Here is a 13599-nt window from a genome sequence, read left to right as displayed (position 1 = left end):
ATTCTATGACAAATTAAGCTGGTTAACATAATCTGCCATGTGCTAATTCAAATAATGGATGTATTGAAAAGAGGATGTTTGTTAAATGTGATATATTTGCCAAGAATGGAGAGGTCTAATCTCTGTTTTGGGGGGGTTTCACGTTTGTCTGCTGAGCTTGAACTCAAGTCAGCCAGTCTCCCCTGCAACCCCACCAGCATCCCTTCAAAGGGAGCAGTCCCTTCTTGGCTCCACTGACTTGTAAGGCATAAAGAAGGCAATAAAATGTTTGACTTTCCTGCCAGACCTGAGCCTGGAGGAGTAGGAGGATCCCAATTGGTTTCCATCAGATTCCAGTTAGCATGAATTTACAGTTCCTACTTAACCTGATAAATGGCTTTGGCTGCCTCGGTGCATTTGAATTTATTTTCCTGTGTGATGGAAAGTGGTCAGCTTGAGAAGCCAAGGCTTTCCAGGGTTGCCGTGATTTCAAGTGAAGCTTCTTTCCGAGGCAAGAACACAGCAGGCAGAAAATAAAGCCGAGGCACATCATGAAATATGTGTGGAATAGCAGAGAAATCAGAAGCAGTTTGGGTCTCTTGTGCTTTGCTGTGGCAATGGGCTGTGATAGGCATAAAAATTCCACTGGAAACTGGAAAAATTCTTCAGATTTCCTCGCTTTCCTCAGAAACCACACTGAGCAGCAGGTATCAATAGCTCCCAGTGTTCAAACTTTGTTTGCATCGTTCTTTCCATGGAACATTCCCAGGAGAAGAAAGCAGAAGCAGATTAGCATGGCGAGCTGGGGAAAGCGGTTTGCCCCGTGCTGCCTGCAGTCCTGCTTCCTTCCGCTGTGCTGGTGATGTCTGGGCTACAAAATGGGGTTTAATGCGTATTTGGGGAGCAGGGAAGCCTTTTGGTTACAGTGAGGTGCTGCTTGGGGTCAGTAGATAAGTGGACTCTCCATCCCTGGAAGTGTTCAAGGCCACGGGCAGGGGGATGTAACGGGATGAGCTTTAAGGTCCCTTCCAACCCAAACCATTCTGTGACTCTGTGTCTCACTGTCTTCTCTTAGTGAGTTGCCTCTGCTTTCCACGAGCTCTGTTTGTAAAGGTGGTGGCTGAGCAGGACATGGTTTCTGGGATGCTTTCTCCTGGCTCACTTTGAAGAAACTGGAGCTGCCGTGTTGGTGTTCCTGGAGAGACCAGTTGGCAGTGGTGTGCTTGCCTGTGGCTCCTTGGATCTGTCTCATTTGAGGGGTGGCTCATGTTTTGGATGAGCTGAGGCACATGGGTCATGTGTAAGACACAGTCCACGAGCCTTTCAAAGGAGGTTTTGCAATGACTTCTACTCAGAGCACCCCGGTGACCCCACCTTTAGTTTTTAGGCCTTGAGGGCCCAAAACCACACGTGCATCTTCCTTGTTCTGAGCCACGAGGTCTGGCATATTCCTGCTCCCCTAGAAGTGGGGATGTATTCCCCTGGGGATGTTGGGTTTTTGGTTGACATTGGGCTGTGGACACCGTGGCAAAGAGTGTGAACCATTTTCATTAAGGTTTATAAAGTCACATCACTGGAACTTGTGCTCGAAGTACTTGGAATAGTGTAAGTTTTCGACATTTCAAACTACTGTAAGTTGTAAAAATAGGGAAAAGATTTATTTGACCGTGGGTTGACAAAGGATAGTTAGAACCCAGTTGTCATAGTTGGGGACTGCTTTTGTTTGTGTGAAGTGAAACGTTACAAGCTGGTCAGGTCCTCAAGTTAAAATATGATTAAAAAAGAAGTTGAGGGAACACCAGGTGCTAGTTACCTATCTCACATAAAGCCCCCAAACCCCAGGCTGTCCTGTGTACCTTCTGAGAGGGCTTTCTGGGATGACTTTGACCCAGAGAGCTGCCGGCTGCCAGGCTGCATCTCTTGAGCACCTTCTGTTTGCCATCCAGCATTCACCCCTCTGTCTCACTGAGACCAGAGTCAGCTTTTGAATTCCCTGGCTGTTTTCAGGCTGGTTTGGCAACGCTGGGACAGGGCTGGACAGGGCACAGCCGTGTCTGATGCTGAATGCTTAATGCCTTGAGCACAGGGCTGCATCCATCTGCCTGGTACCATCTCCACTGGGGACAAAGCTGCAACATGAGCTTGCTTCTTATAAGACATCAGAGAATCCACATAAGAGCCTGTGCTGTCGGCACGACCCCGGCCGGGGAGGCTCCTGTTGGGGACCTCACAGTGCGAGGCGCCGGGGAGCCGCTCATGAGATGCAAGTTCCATAGGAAAATAACTTTATTAGTTCTGGTGCTGGTGGAGCTGCTTTGGGTTGTGTCTCCCTTCATTGTCTGTGTAATTTAGAGATGATTTTTCCATCTCAGCTTATGAAATATTGAGAGCTTCAGTATTTTGCGCAACCTCCATCAGAAGTGTCAGAAGCCCCAGCGAGCTGAACTTTCTGCAGTTAAGTGTTTTATTGACTTGCCTTGCCAGCAGCCCCACCAGCAGGGCCTGAGGTGCAGCAAGAAGTGGATGCCTGTTCCCAACTCACTTTGCTGCCTGAGCATCACCTGGTGGGATGCTCTAGGTATCCATGTGCTGATACTTGAATGTGATTCACTTTTTTTTTTTTCAACTGAAGCGTGTGAAATTGCTGGTCTTGGGTTAAGTTTGGAGGTGGGAGAGTTGCTGTAAACCTGTGCCCCCTCTGCCTGCAGCCAGCCAAGGAATCAGCAGCTTCATGTGGTCCTACAGCAGACCAGAGACCCTTCCAAAATGCTCCCCCAGTTATCACCCACCATCCTATACTGGGAGGCCTGTCTTTTGCAGGAGATTGTGGCCCTTGTGTTCATGCCATGCCTGCTCATAGAATGCTTTTTAATACTTCCTTTAAAGCACTTTTCTCCCTTTACAGCCTTTTCCCCTCCCAGAGGGATGCAGAGGTACCTTAAACTAATTAGGAATAAGCAGCAGAGAAGCAGGGGGTGAAGGGTTAGGTGGGATGCGGGGGGGCAGTACCTCTAGAAGGTTTATGGACCTGGCTTGGCAGTTAGCAGTAGCCTGCCAGAGCACTGGGAATTTCATAAAAAGAAGAATTTTCTGTCTGTGAATGAGTAAATATCCTGTCATGCCTACACCAACTATGGAGAATTTGGCACGTGTGATTTCTGGACTTCTGAAAAGTCAGCATCCCTCAGCTTGGGCTCTTAGTTTGCTGCCCTGGGAAAGGACAGAGGGAAAGTACAGAGGTCCCTGGTTCTCCAAAAAGTAGCTGGAGGGAGAGGCAGTGTTGCCTGCAAAGATTTGGGAAGGACAGCAAGAGCTGAACCTGCTCAGCTGTGTGGACTGGATTAACAATCCCTGCCGAGATCTTAAAATGTGTCTGTGCACGGTCTGCAAGCAAAACGCGAATGTAGCTTGTCCTCCTGGGGTGGTTTTATGGGAGCTGGGAGGAGGATGGTTTTTGGGCAAGAACCGGAGGGGTGGTTGCCCCTTCTGGGGGCAGCACAGCCGGCAGCCAGGGACGCTGCTGTGTAAATGCGTGTTTGCCCAGCGCCCGGCTCGGGGTGAATGGTGCTGGGCTGATGGGATTAGTCAGGGGCCTCCAGTTAATATCTGTTGTTCGCACCACACCTCGGGGAGCGGCTATTCAGGATTACCGGGGGGTTCGGAGGTGGCAGAGCCATCAGCCATGCAGTCTGTGCATTAATGGGAGGGGGAAATGGTCAAATGAGGCTGTGCCCGGTGGGTTCCTGCCCTGAGCCTCCCTCGCTGCTCCCAGGTCCTGGTGGAGTTTGCTCCGCATTTCGGATTTACATTTTCCTTTAACACTTCCTCTTCGATCCCAGTAATATGTTACACATTTAATTGCCCTTCCTTTGAATTTTCCAGTCTGCTTTTGGTACCCTTGCAACATCAGTATCTTGTTATCTTGTTGTTGCTTCTAATTGCTAACACATGCCAGCTTTTCCAGCGCTGCAAACTCTGGCGCTGGGCTTGTTGGAGTGGGGGGAGTTTACAGCGAAGATTTACGTGCGTGGGGAAAACCTTCAGAAAATTAATCCTCTGGTTTAGCCAACAGCTCTATCCGGATTTCAAAGCCGAGGTCTGAGCGGAGATGTACCCCCGGCGCCGCGTAAGGCAGAGCTGGTTTTTGGGAGGGTGGCAGCGCCCGTGTCGGTCGGCGAAGCCTCTTTTCCTGCCGCCGCTGCCTCGCTGCTATTGCCGGCCATAAACAAATTACGTGTATTTAACAAGTTAATGTCAGGCGGGCTGCGAGGCGCTGGTAGGTGTGTGCCTGGTGACATCAGCTGGCGAGCAGCCTGGCAGCAGCGCGGCACAGGCAGGGAGCAGGCAGGGAGCCGAGGGTGTGTTGCCTCTGAGCTGGGTATTCTGGCAAGGTGGAGAGCTGGTCTGTTTGGCAGGACCTTCCCATCTGGGATCCATCTGTGTTTCCCTGGAATCGGACAGGCGGCTCCAGGCAGTGAGAAATCGCAGATGTGCGGGACCTGACACATGTCCAGCTAATGAAAGGAGAAGGCAGGCTGGGCTCCGGCTGCGCTCGAAGATCACGAGCCGAGGAGGAGGAGGAGGAGGAGGAGGAGGAAGAGCGCTTTTCTTTCTGTTTCAAAGAAACTAGGTGTATTCAACAGCAGCTGGATCCTTGCAACCTCGCCGGGTAGGGTAAGCGATAGCCGGGTTTATTTTTGAACAGCGCTGGGTTAGGCTCAGCTCATCCGGGCGCAGCGGGGGATGCTCGGGGGGGATGCTCAGCCCTTGTGCCGCCGGCAAGGTTTGAGGAGCGACGTGTGTTTTGCCGGCGGGCTGGGGGGACCCTCAACCTTGGGAGCAGGTAGAGGGAGAGGGGTGGGAGCGGCGGCGGCCGCAGCGCTTTGCCTGCCTCGCTCCTCTGCAGTGGCTGTGCTGGGGAAAACTTCAATAGCCGAGCGGCTGCAAGCGAGGATTCTGCAGCTGAAAAAACACTGAACTCTCTCTGAGGAGAGCTGCGGTACAGCTTGTTCCGTGTTGCTATGGAATGGTTATTATTTTTTTTTTTCCTACCCCCCCCAACCCCTCCTCCGTGAGCAGAGGGCTGGGATTCAGCGTTTTCTGGGGAAATGGCAAAGCAGGAAGGGTTTTGTGTGTTTTAGCAGAATGTGGTTTTTTTTGCTGTGCCCAGCCTCACTCTGGTTTCTGCATGCTGGTATTGAAGCTCGGAGAGGGGGGGGTAAATCTGCAGAGGTGGATTTCTTCCATTGGCTCCCAAATTTCCTTAATTTTCCCCGTGTTTTCAGGGCTTCTCTGCATTGTGGCAGAGGCTGCTCCCTTTTTGTCTTTGCGCTCCTTGAGCAGCAACTGATGCTCCCAGCATCTAAATCTCCCGGATCAATTTTGTGATACCAGCACAGACCTCCCCCTGTATATTTTCACGTCTGGCTGCAGACTGCTGTATTTTCTGTTTTTCTCTTGTAATCCCTGGATCCTGTGTATTTAGTTTAAACCCCCCCTCCCTGTCTTTTGGGAAGGTTCAGCAGTTGAAATTGCTCCTCCAACCCTCTGTGTAGCTTCTTGTAAAGATACTTCTGTTCCATGTCTGCTGAGCTGCTGCCCCAGGGCGTGCTCCCCAAAATATTACCAGCTTTTTCTCCCTCCTGCAGCACTCAGCTCCCGTGCAACAATATTCACAGTCCCTTTTATGTGCTGGAGAAATCCTTCCCCGCCAGGGGAGATGCACCAAAATCAGCACTCAAAGTTTGGGGAGCTGAAATGTGGCTGAGCATCGCTTGCTGTCAGGCTGGAAAAAGAGAAAACATTTGCTAGGCTGTCTGGTGCAGGATGATTCCCGTTGGTGTTGCTTTGTCCAGGTTAGTTTTTAAGTGTGCCAGATGACAGGGTTTCCCAGGGGAGAGCCTGGCTGGGTGCATGTGCTGCAGCTCTGTGCTCAGCCACTCTGTGGGCCACCTTAACATTTTTCTTCTCCTGCAGCATGCAAGCATTTGGGTATAGGCTTTAAAAATAATATATATATAAAATCTGCTTCTGCAGACACAAGAAACACCTCCTGTGTGTCCCTTGCTGTCCCCAGAGAGGAGGCAGAAGGAGCATGTGCTGCCCAGCGCTCTTCAACTTCAGCGTCTCAAAGTGCACCAGCACAAAGGAGGTAGAAACCCAAAAAGTGTCCAGCAAAGCCAGACAAGAGTGTGATGATACCTAAAAGCAAAGGGCTGTGCTCCTCTGCTGCAGCTCTCCTGGAGACTTCCCGAATTTGTGGAGGCAGTGCAGTGTGTTGGAGCATCTGCTCCTGTGGTCTCCTTGCAGGGCTCTGATTAAACCAAGGGAAGTTTCGCCGGCACCAGGGCAGCGCGTTTGGCCATTAAACAACTCCTTTGCTGAAGTCTTGCTCAAGCCCTGCAGGAAACTTTGTTTTTTGTTTTTTGTTTTTTTTTTCTCAGGTTCCTTCATTTTTGGAAAGGATTTGGGGTGCCTGACAAGCTGAGTGCTTAGGTGGGAGAGATGATTGTGTTTTGGCAAAGAGGGAGGCCGGAAACTCGGCGGCCAGTCGTAGTAATTTTATAGAAATGGTATAGGACATCCAAGTGAAGGCACCTTGTTTTTTCACAGTTGTCTGCTGGATGACATGATTTTCGCTATTAATGTGGAAAAGATGTTTAGTCTGATTTTTTTTGGAACTACCTGGGCTTCATCTAAATGACTGTGTGTCCTCCTCAGCCAGGGAACCCTACCCCAGCACATCCAGCAGTTAGAGAAACGCACAGACAACGCAAAACTAAGAGACTCCAGTATAAGAAACAAGGAAAAAGGGGTAAAGCAAAGGCAGTTTGAGCAAATACTGCCAACAGGAAAGTGCAGTTAAGCCAAGGGAAGGATTTGAAAGGTTTGAGGAAGGAGCAGAATTGCTAAAGGCAGGGAGAATAAATCGTTAATCTGAGAACTCTATTACACAGGGAATGCCCCAAGGAAAAGAGCAGAAACTCCATTTAATAGTGAAAAGGCCAAACCGGTGCTGCCAAGTCGGGCTCTGCTCTACCCAGGGACTGGAGCCACAGCCCCTGCTTACTTCCAAGATGCTGCTATTTTTGCAACTTGCATCTGCTGGTGTTGCAGAGGCTTGTTCAAACCCGCCAGAGCTGTGAAACCAAGGGAGCTTTTCTCACGTGAACCCTGGGTCAGGCTCTTGGGTTTGGTTTTCCTTTTGTTTTATTCCTCTTGGTCTTACAGGAGCAGTGTCCCCGAGAGAGAAGGGTTTCTCTTAATGTTGCCTCATCTGTCCTGCCGAGTGTGAGTCCCAGGTTATTTTACTGCTGCTTTACAGAGCTTTGTCACGTGTCACCCATGGTGGATTTTGGCTCGTTGAGGTTATCACTGGTTTGACAGGTTTGTGTGGTTTGACTGAGTTTTCAAGGCAACCAGCTCTTTGGTCCTCAAACTGACCCATAAATGCAGTAACCACCAGCAGCATTTAGCAGGAGGCAGCGCTCTCCCACGGTTATGGAATGGGATGGGTGAGCCAGGTGGCCTCTTGTTTTTTCCAGCTCTGTTTTTTTTAAGGTTTGGACAAAAAACAAGATTTGTTTGATGGGTATGTGTGATGTTTATAGTATAGCTGGAGAGCTGAATACAGTGATTTGAGGATTTGGGCATATGCAGCAAATTTAAGGCAATGCTGGCTAGTTCTTACGTCTGAGCAGGAGATGGTCGTAATGTGTTGCCTGTTGGGTTTTTTCCCATTATAAGAGCTGGCTTATCCATACTTGTTCTGGGCTGGATTGTAAGCTTGCCTTTATTTAGTGACTATTTCCATATCTGATTGCTTGTTAGGAGCTAGGTATGAAATGTGTTTCGACAGACACTCCAGAGCAGTCCCTGGGGGCAGCGTCACTGCAGGTCTCTGGGAGCCCGTTCAACTTTTATTTTAACGATGGAGACTGTCTTAATTCATGCAGCGTTCAGGGAATGGCTGGAAAAACCTTTGTTTGGAGCAGGAGCAGCAGCCAGGAAGAGCTGGTGAGCGATGGTCCCACAGTTAAAGTGCAGCATGGAGAGGCTTGGGTTCAGTGCCTGGGTCTGCAAGCAATTTTCTGAGGCAGGACCTTGACCTTAGCACCGCTTTGTGTGTCAGCAGCTTATGTCCGACAGGACAATAGCGATTTCAGAGGTTTCAAAGCGTTTTAAAGTGTAACTATCACGCCTTTTATTGGGCTGGGCAGTGGCATTTTCGTAAGCCAAGCTTAAGGTTTCAGAATAATGCGTATTGAATTTCCTTGGCGCGCTCCTGGCCGCAGGATTCCCGTCTCTCGTGGCCACAGCAGGGCTTGTGCTGTGGGAGGAGGACAGTCACAGGTGGCCAGAAGACCACTGAGAAGAGCCAAGACTTGCAGATGTGCTACTCGGTTACTCCCTGGTCCTACAGAAACAACAAAACCAGGAGCCAGTTTTTTTCCTTGCAGCAACAGGACGCCACAGCCCGCCGGTGGGATGCTGCTGCGTAACCACCCCTTCCGAAGACATCTCTTTCACCGGAAAAAAACCAACCAAACAAAACAAAAAGAGACAAAACCGAGAAAGCCCCAAAAGCATTGAGAGGAGGAGGAGGAGGAGGAGGAAGGCCATGCTGCAGCCCCGGAACAGTCAGACCTGTTGCTGCCCGGCGGGCCGTGGATGCGGGCGGGGCGGTGTCGCTCGGGATGCTGCGGGGGGAGCGGGGCATTGTGCGGGAACAGATGTGCGGGCGCTGCCGCCGCGTGCCGGCCCGGAGCCGCTGCTCCCAGCGCCAGGTGCAGCCATTGTTCCCGCTGGTCCCTATTCATCCGCCCTCGGCTGCCGCTCCCGCATTGTTCCTCCAGGAAATTAGCATTAAAAACCCATCCGAAACCCCCACGTCCCTCAACTGCAGGTGACTGTTATTGGCCCCAGCTGCCACCCTTGTGCTTGATTACTTCCATATGGGGTTGTGGCAAGGAGTAGGATCCACTTATTGATTTTTTTTTTTAATTTTTTTTTTTAATATATATTTTTCCCCCCTTTTTTATTCCCCCCTACACACCCCACACAGACACTTCAGCTCTTGCAAGGAACAAAACCCTGAAATCTGTTAAGCCCCCGATAGGCTCCAGTTGCTGTTACAACTGGGATGAACATTTTACAGGCAAAGCTAATTACACCCTCCCTCTGCTTTCTTCCTTTCTTCATACCCCACCCCATAAATGTAAAATAACCAGAGGGCAATTGGTAGTAAATTAAATCTTTGCAGTGTCCTCAGAGGAGGTTTCCTTGCTAGCAGGAAGAAGTCTGCCGGGCTTTAGATGTTTGGGTTTGTTTTTTTTTTTTACTAGAAAATGGGAAACTGGCATGTTGCTGTGGCACACCTATTAAAGGGACACACAGATCCCAACCTGCGTCTGGATAGAAAAGGAAAAAATAATTGAACAAGTGGGCTGTTAATTTGTGAGTGTTGTCAGCTGTTGAGAGGAGCCAGAGAGAAACTGGGTGCCAACTGAGGCTACAAAATTCTAGGAACGATGTGATTTTTCGCCTGGTGTGATTTGTCTGCAGGGCAGCAGGTTCCATGAAACCCCAAAATATTTTGTGGGGTACTCTGGCAGAGTGCCATGGAGCAGTCTGGGTTTGCCTCGAGGCGAGAAATGCTGCAGTTGGTAAGAGGAGAGAGGGAGGGAGGGAGAGAAGCATCTCTGGGTGCCCTACCTAGGACTTGGAAATGAGCCTACCCTGCAGGTGGGTCGTGTCCTGTGACGTGGGGACCAGCCCATGCAGCCCTGACCTACTTTGTGCCAGGCAGGGATGGAGGAGAGTGGCATTGGGCAGAGCCTCCCTCCGAGCTCCTGCCCAAAGAGCTTGGGTGGCAAAGCCCTGTGCGGGTCTGGAGGGCGCGTGGTCGCAGTGCACAGCTCTGTGGAGAAATGTTGTGCTTCCCTTGTGGAACGCTGGGCACCCCAAAATGAGTTTGGGTATGGTGACGAGGGTTGTTCTGGTGGCTCCTGACAGAGGAGCTTGTGGGGGGATGATGGTCCTTGGAGCTACTTGACCGAGGTGTTGCCTGCTGCTGTCTGGGCCTCAGCAGGCTGCTGAAGGTGAAGCCCATCAAAGCCCCCCAAGCCTCAGCTGTTACAGCTTGTGAGGCTGTTCCACAGGGAATCAGTGGGGTTTGTGTCTTAGCATTCCTGGTGGTGCCTCAGCAGCCACTTCCATGGGATCTGTCTTGTTCCTGCTGGTGGTGCACTGGGAAGTCCCAGGCAGCACGTGCTGAGAGCTGCAGGGCACTCTGGTGTGACAGAGGTGCTGCAGTGTCCCACTGTGGTACAGATACACATAAGCAAACCTCTAGGTAGAAATGATCCTAGATGTGTTCATCTGTCCTCAGAGCAAGACATGGCAGACACAGTCAAAATGGAAATGACTTTTTATTCGGCAAATGCAGCCCCTTTTGGGCAGAGTCCCTCTGGCTGGTCTGGAAGTAGGCACTGAAGTGAGTCTTTGCTCAGGTCTTTGGGGTTGGTTGACCTCTGTGTTGTGAATGTGAACTCACAGATGGGGAATGGACTTGTCCTGAGACTGTCTCTCAGCATGGGTCCTTTGGCATTTGCCAGGTTGGCCCCTACCGTGAGCTCCCTCCTCTCTTTTACAAGTGGGACCTGCCAGTGTGGTTTGTGAGGATTTAGAATAAAAACTCTGGTTGCTGTCTGAGAAGATGTGTTTAGCTGAAGTACTTGGCTTATTTACTGCACACACTTCCTTCCTGATACAGAGCTCTCCTGGCTTGGCTGCCCAGCGTGGACCACCCAGATCTGCCTGGGAAGTATCCGTGCAGGTGCAGCAGGGAAGGTTGTGCACTTCTCAAAAGGTCTGGTTCTTGGGGGTGCTGTGCAGTGTGGGGAGAGCCACAGGTCAGTCGGGTCAGAAGGTGGGTGAAGGTAGCAAGGCAGCCTAATGGAATATCTTGCACGATTTTCCTCAGACTTGGTTTAGACCCTTCAAAGTCAAATCTCAAACTTAGGGGGTTTCTTCTCCCTAATTAAATTAACAGGCCATATGGTGTTTACTGTGAGCGCCTGCAATATGGAAGGAGCTACCTCCTGGATCACTTTCTTTTTTCAAAAGCTGCTGCTTTACCTGATGTCACTGTTCTGAAATGTTCTTTTCAGCAGCGGGCACGAGGGGTTATTTCTGCCACCTCACTGCTGTTGGTGTCACCTTCTGATCCTGGGGCTGAGCTGTATCATAACCTGTTTCTGCAGCCTTCTTTGTCTTTTCCTGGCTTTTGGAATGTCATTTTGCTGCTTGGTGGGGAGTGTGCACAGGTCAGGGCTTTTTTTTTTTTCATGCTTTTTCACATGCAGATAATGATTCTTGTTCTTGTGTTTGAGGAGCATAGAAAACAACTCGGGGTGAGTGTTTTTGGGGGGTAGTGGTATTTTTTCTAGCGACTACTACTGATTTTTTTTTCTTTGAGGGTAATGTGACCATCTCAGGAACGTGTGAAACTGAAAGTTTTGTAGAGTTTTGTTCTTTATTACTGGTCTATTTTTAAAGAAAGAAGTTACTTCGCATGTGCTGCTTTTATCTTCACATGAAATCTGGAGGAGGAAATTAAGACCTCGAGGAAGAAAACCATTGGTTTATTATCAGACCCCTGCATTTAACTGAACAGGAAATAGGGTGAGAATCTCTAAACCTGTAAGAGAAATCAAGGAATGGAAAGTGTCAGATTTTGCTGTCTGTTTTGAGCTGCTCTCACTCCTTTAGCTGGGTTTTTTGGTAAGCAGCATTCTCGTGAGTGGACTTGCTGTGAACTCATCCTGTACCTCTCCAATGATGTAACTTAACCTCTCTCTGCGATTTTTAACTTGTTGATGCATCTTTTCTTTAGGGGCTTGGTGACCCTTCATCTTCAACCAGGCTCAGCTTGTTCTGGGGTGTCTGAGCTCCCAGGAACAGATCCATTTGTGTCCTCTGAAAACACCCTGCCACATTAGCATATTCCTGTAACGTATGCTCAAAGGGTGTTTCTTTGCAGAGAAGCCTCTCTAAAGATAGCATCGTGAAGTTCTGTGTTGTCAACCAGGGACACTTGATCTAAAAAACAACATTTGATACACAGACAAGGTTTGCAAGTGCCATCTGGATTCTAGGAGATGAGCTAGGTTGTTTCTGTTTTGCATACACTCACCAGGAAAAAAAAAGTGGGTGCAGGCAGATTAATTCTTTAGGATAACCTGAGCAGAACTGTTCAGTCCACATGAATGTCCTCAGTGACATGAGACACTGGTGTAATCCCACACCACTGGGTATCATGTGCCTGTGGACCTGCTTAAGGTGCTGGAAATAATTCTGTAGTTTAGTGGTATATTATTGAAACCCAGGTGGAATCAATTTAAATTCTCTGGGGCCAGAAATACTTTAATCTCTTTATCAAGCAAACTGCAGTGCAGAACCAGCAAATGGTGCAAAGCCTCGCAGAAGTGGGCATCTTTTGAGGGAGGTGGGATGCAGAGAACGCAGATGTCTTTGTCTGGCTTCAGTTCTGTGTGGTGGAGAGTCTGTCCCCAAACCCATGCCAGCACTGAGAGAAGCCTGAACACCATGAACATCCAATGCAGTCCTGGGCTGAGCAGCAAACTCAGCGTCCACATCTTCCCAGGGACATGTAGCTTATAAAATGTATTTTCCTTCAGGGTCTGTTTCTTGATTTTTCTAGTTATCCTCTCGCATGCAAATCTAATTTGCCTAATGGGCTGGTGAGTGTAATTGGAAGGCAGCCTGCACTTACACGATAGTGAAAAGTCTCACCTGTGCCCAAGCACAGATGGGGCTCTGCCTCACTGCTGCATCATTAGAGGAAATTTATAGGCACTGTGTCACAAGCTTTGCTGTGACCAGAGGAGGAAAACAGCAGTTTCAGACAAACTTGGGGCTTTGGTGGGGTTTTTCATTCCCTGGTCTTGCAATTTTGGTGGTTGAGCTTTTTGGTTAACCTAATTTTTGTCTTTCCCCTGTGCTCCAGTTGATGGGGGGCAGGTTAATGCGAGTTACTGGTAACTAGCTGAGGACAACCCTAAGAATGACAAGTTGGAAAAGTCTTGTCTGTGCTGTGTTGCAGTGGGATGGTTTGAAAGCAAGCACAGCAGCAGCTGAGCCAACCTTCCCTCTGCGGTCCCTGTGGATCACTGGATCTCCAGAGCTTATCCATGGAAAATCTCCACCTCCACTGCCCACAGGAGGGAGGGGAGGGAGGCACAGCAGAGACAATTGCTGCTGTGTGTCCATCTCTGCTGTGGTTGTTCACTGAACAGACCAAGAAGCTGTGGCTGCCCCATCCCTGGAAGTGTCCAAGGGCTCCAAGGGCTTGGAGCAACCTGGGCTAGTGGAAGGTGTCCCTGCCCATGACAGGGGGGTGGAATGAGATGAGCTTTAAAGTCCCTTCCAGCCAAAACTGGTGATTCTAAGCAGTGAGCTTTAACATCTGTCCTATCTGTGCTGGCCTGTGGTGCTACAGGTGTGTAGAGGCCCCTCTGCATCATCGGGCTCCTACACCCCTCCAAACCCCACCCCTAAAAGTGTTCTTCCTGTGCTTCCAGCCCTGTGGGACGGTGG

At 49.7% G+C, this 13599-nt stretch overlaps 2 protein-coding genes across 5 annotated transcripts in view; one reads left to right on the top strand and one right to left on the bottom strand.

Annotated features, from left to right (window-relative positions):
- PXMP4 (peroxisomal membrane protein 4) overlaps positions 1 to 13599 on the bottom strand; it is a 131123-nt gene that overhangs the window by 39880 nt on the left and 77644 nt on the right. The gene's annotated exons all lie outside the window — the stretch shown is intronic.
- Positions 1 to 13599, top strand: part of CBFA2T2 (CBFA2/RUNX1 partner transcriptional co-repressor 2) — a 60241-nt gene that overhangs the window by 18151 nt on the left and 28491 nt on the right. The window contains exon 1 of one of the 3 annotated variants that reach the window (XM_051802779.1): positions 4223 to 4653. The exons of the other annotated variants lie outside the window; for them this stretch is intronic. The gene's annotated coding sequence lies outside the window, so the exon portion shown is untranslated. Of the gene's footprint in view, positions 1 to 4222; positions 4654 to 13599 lie in introns of those variants that run through there. 3 annotated transcript variants of the gene reach the window in all.

Source organism: Manacus candei, unplaced genomic scaffold, assembly GCF_025592945.1.
Source record: "Manacus candei isolate 608988 ecotype Guabito, Panama unplaced genomic scaffold, ASM2559294v1 h1tg000057l, whole genome shotgun sequence".
NCBI lineage: Eukaryota > Metazoa > Chordata > Aves > Passeriformes > Pipridae > Manacus > Manacus candei.
This window is presented reverse-complemented; position numbering and strand designations above follow the sequence as displayed.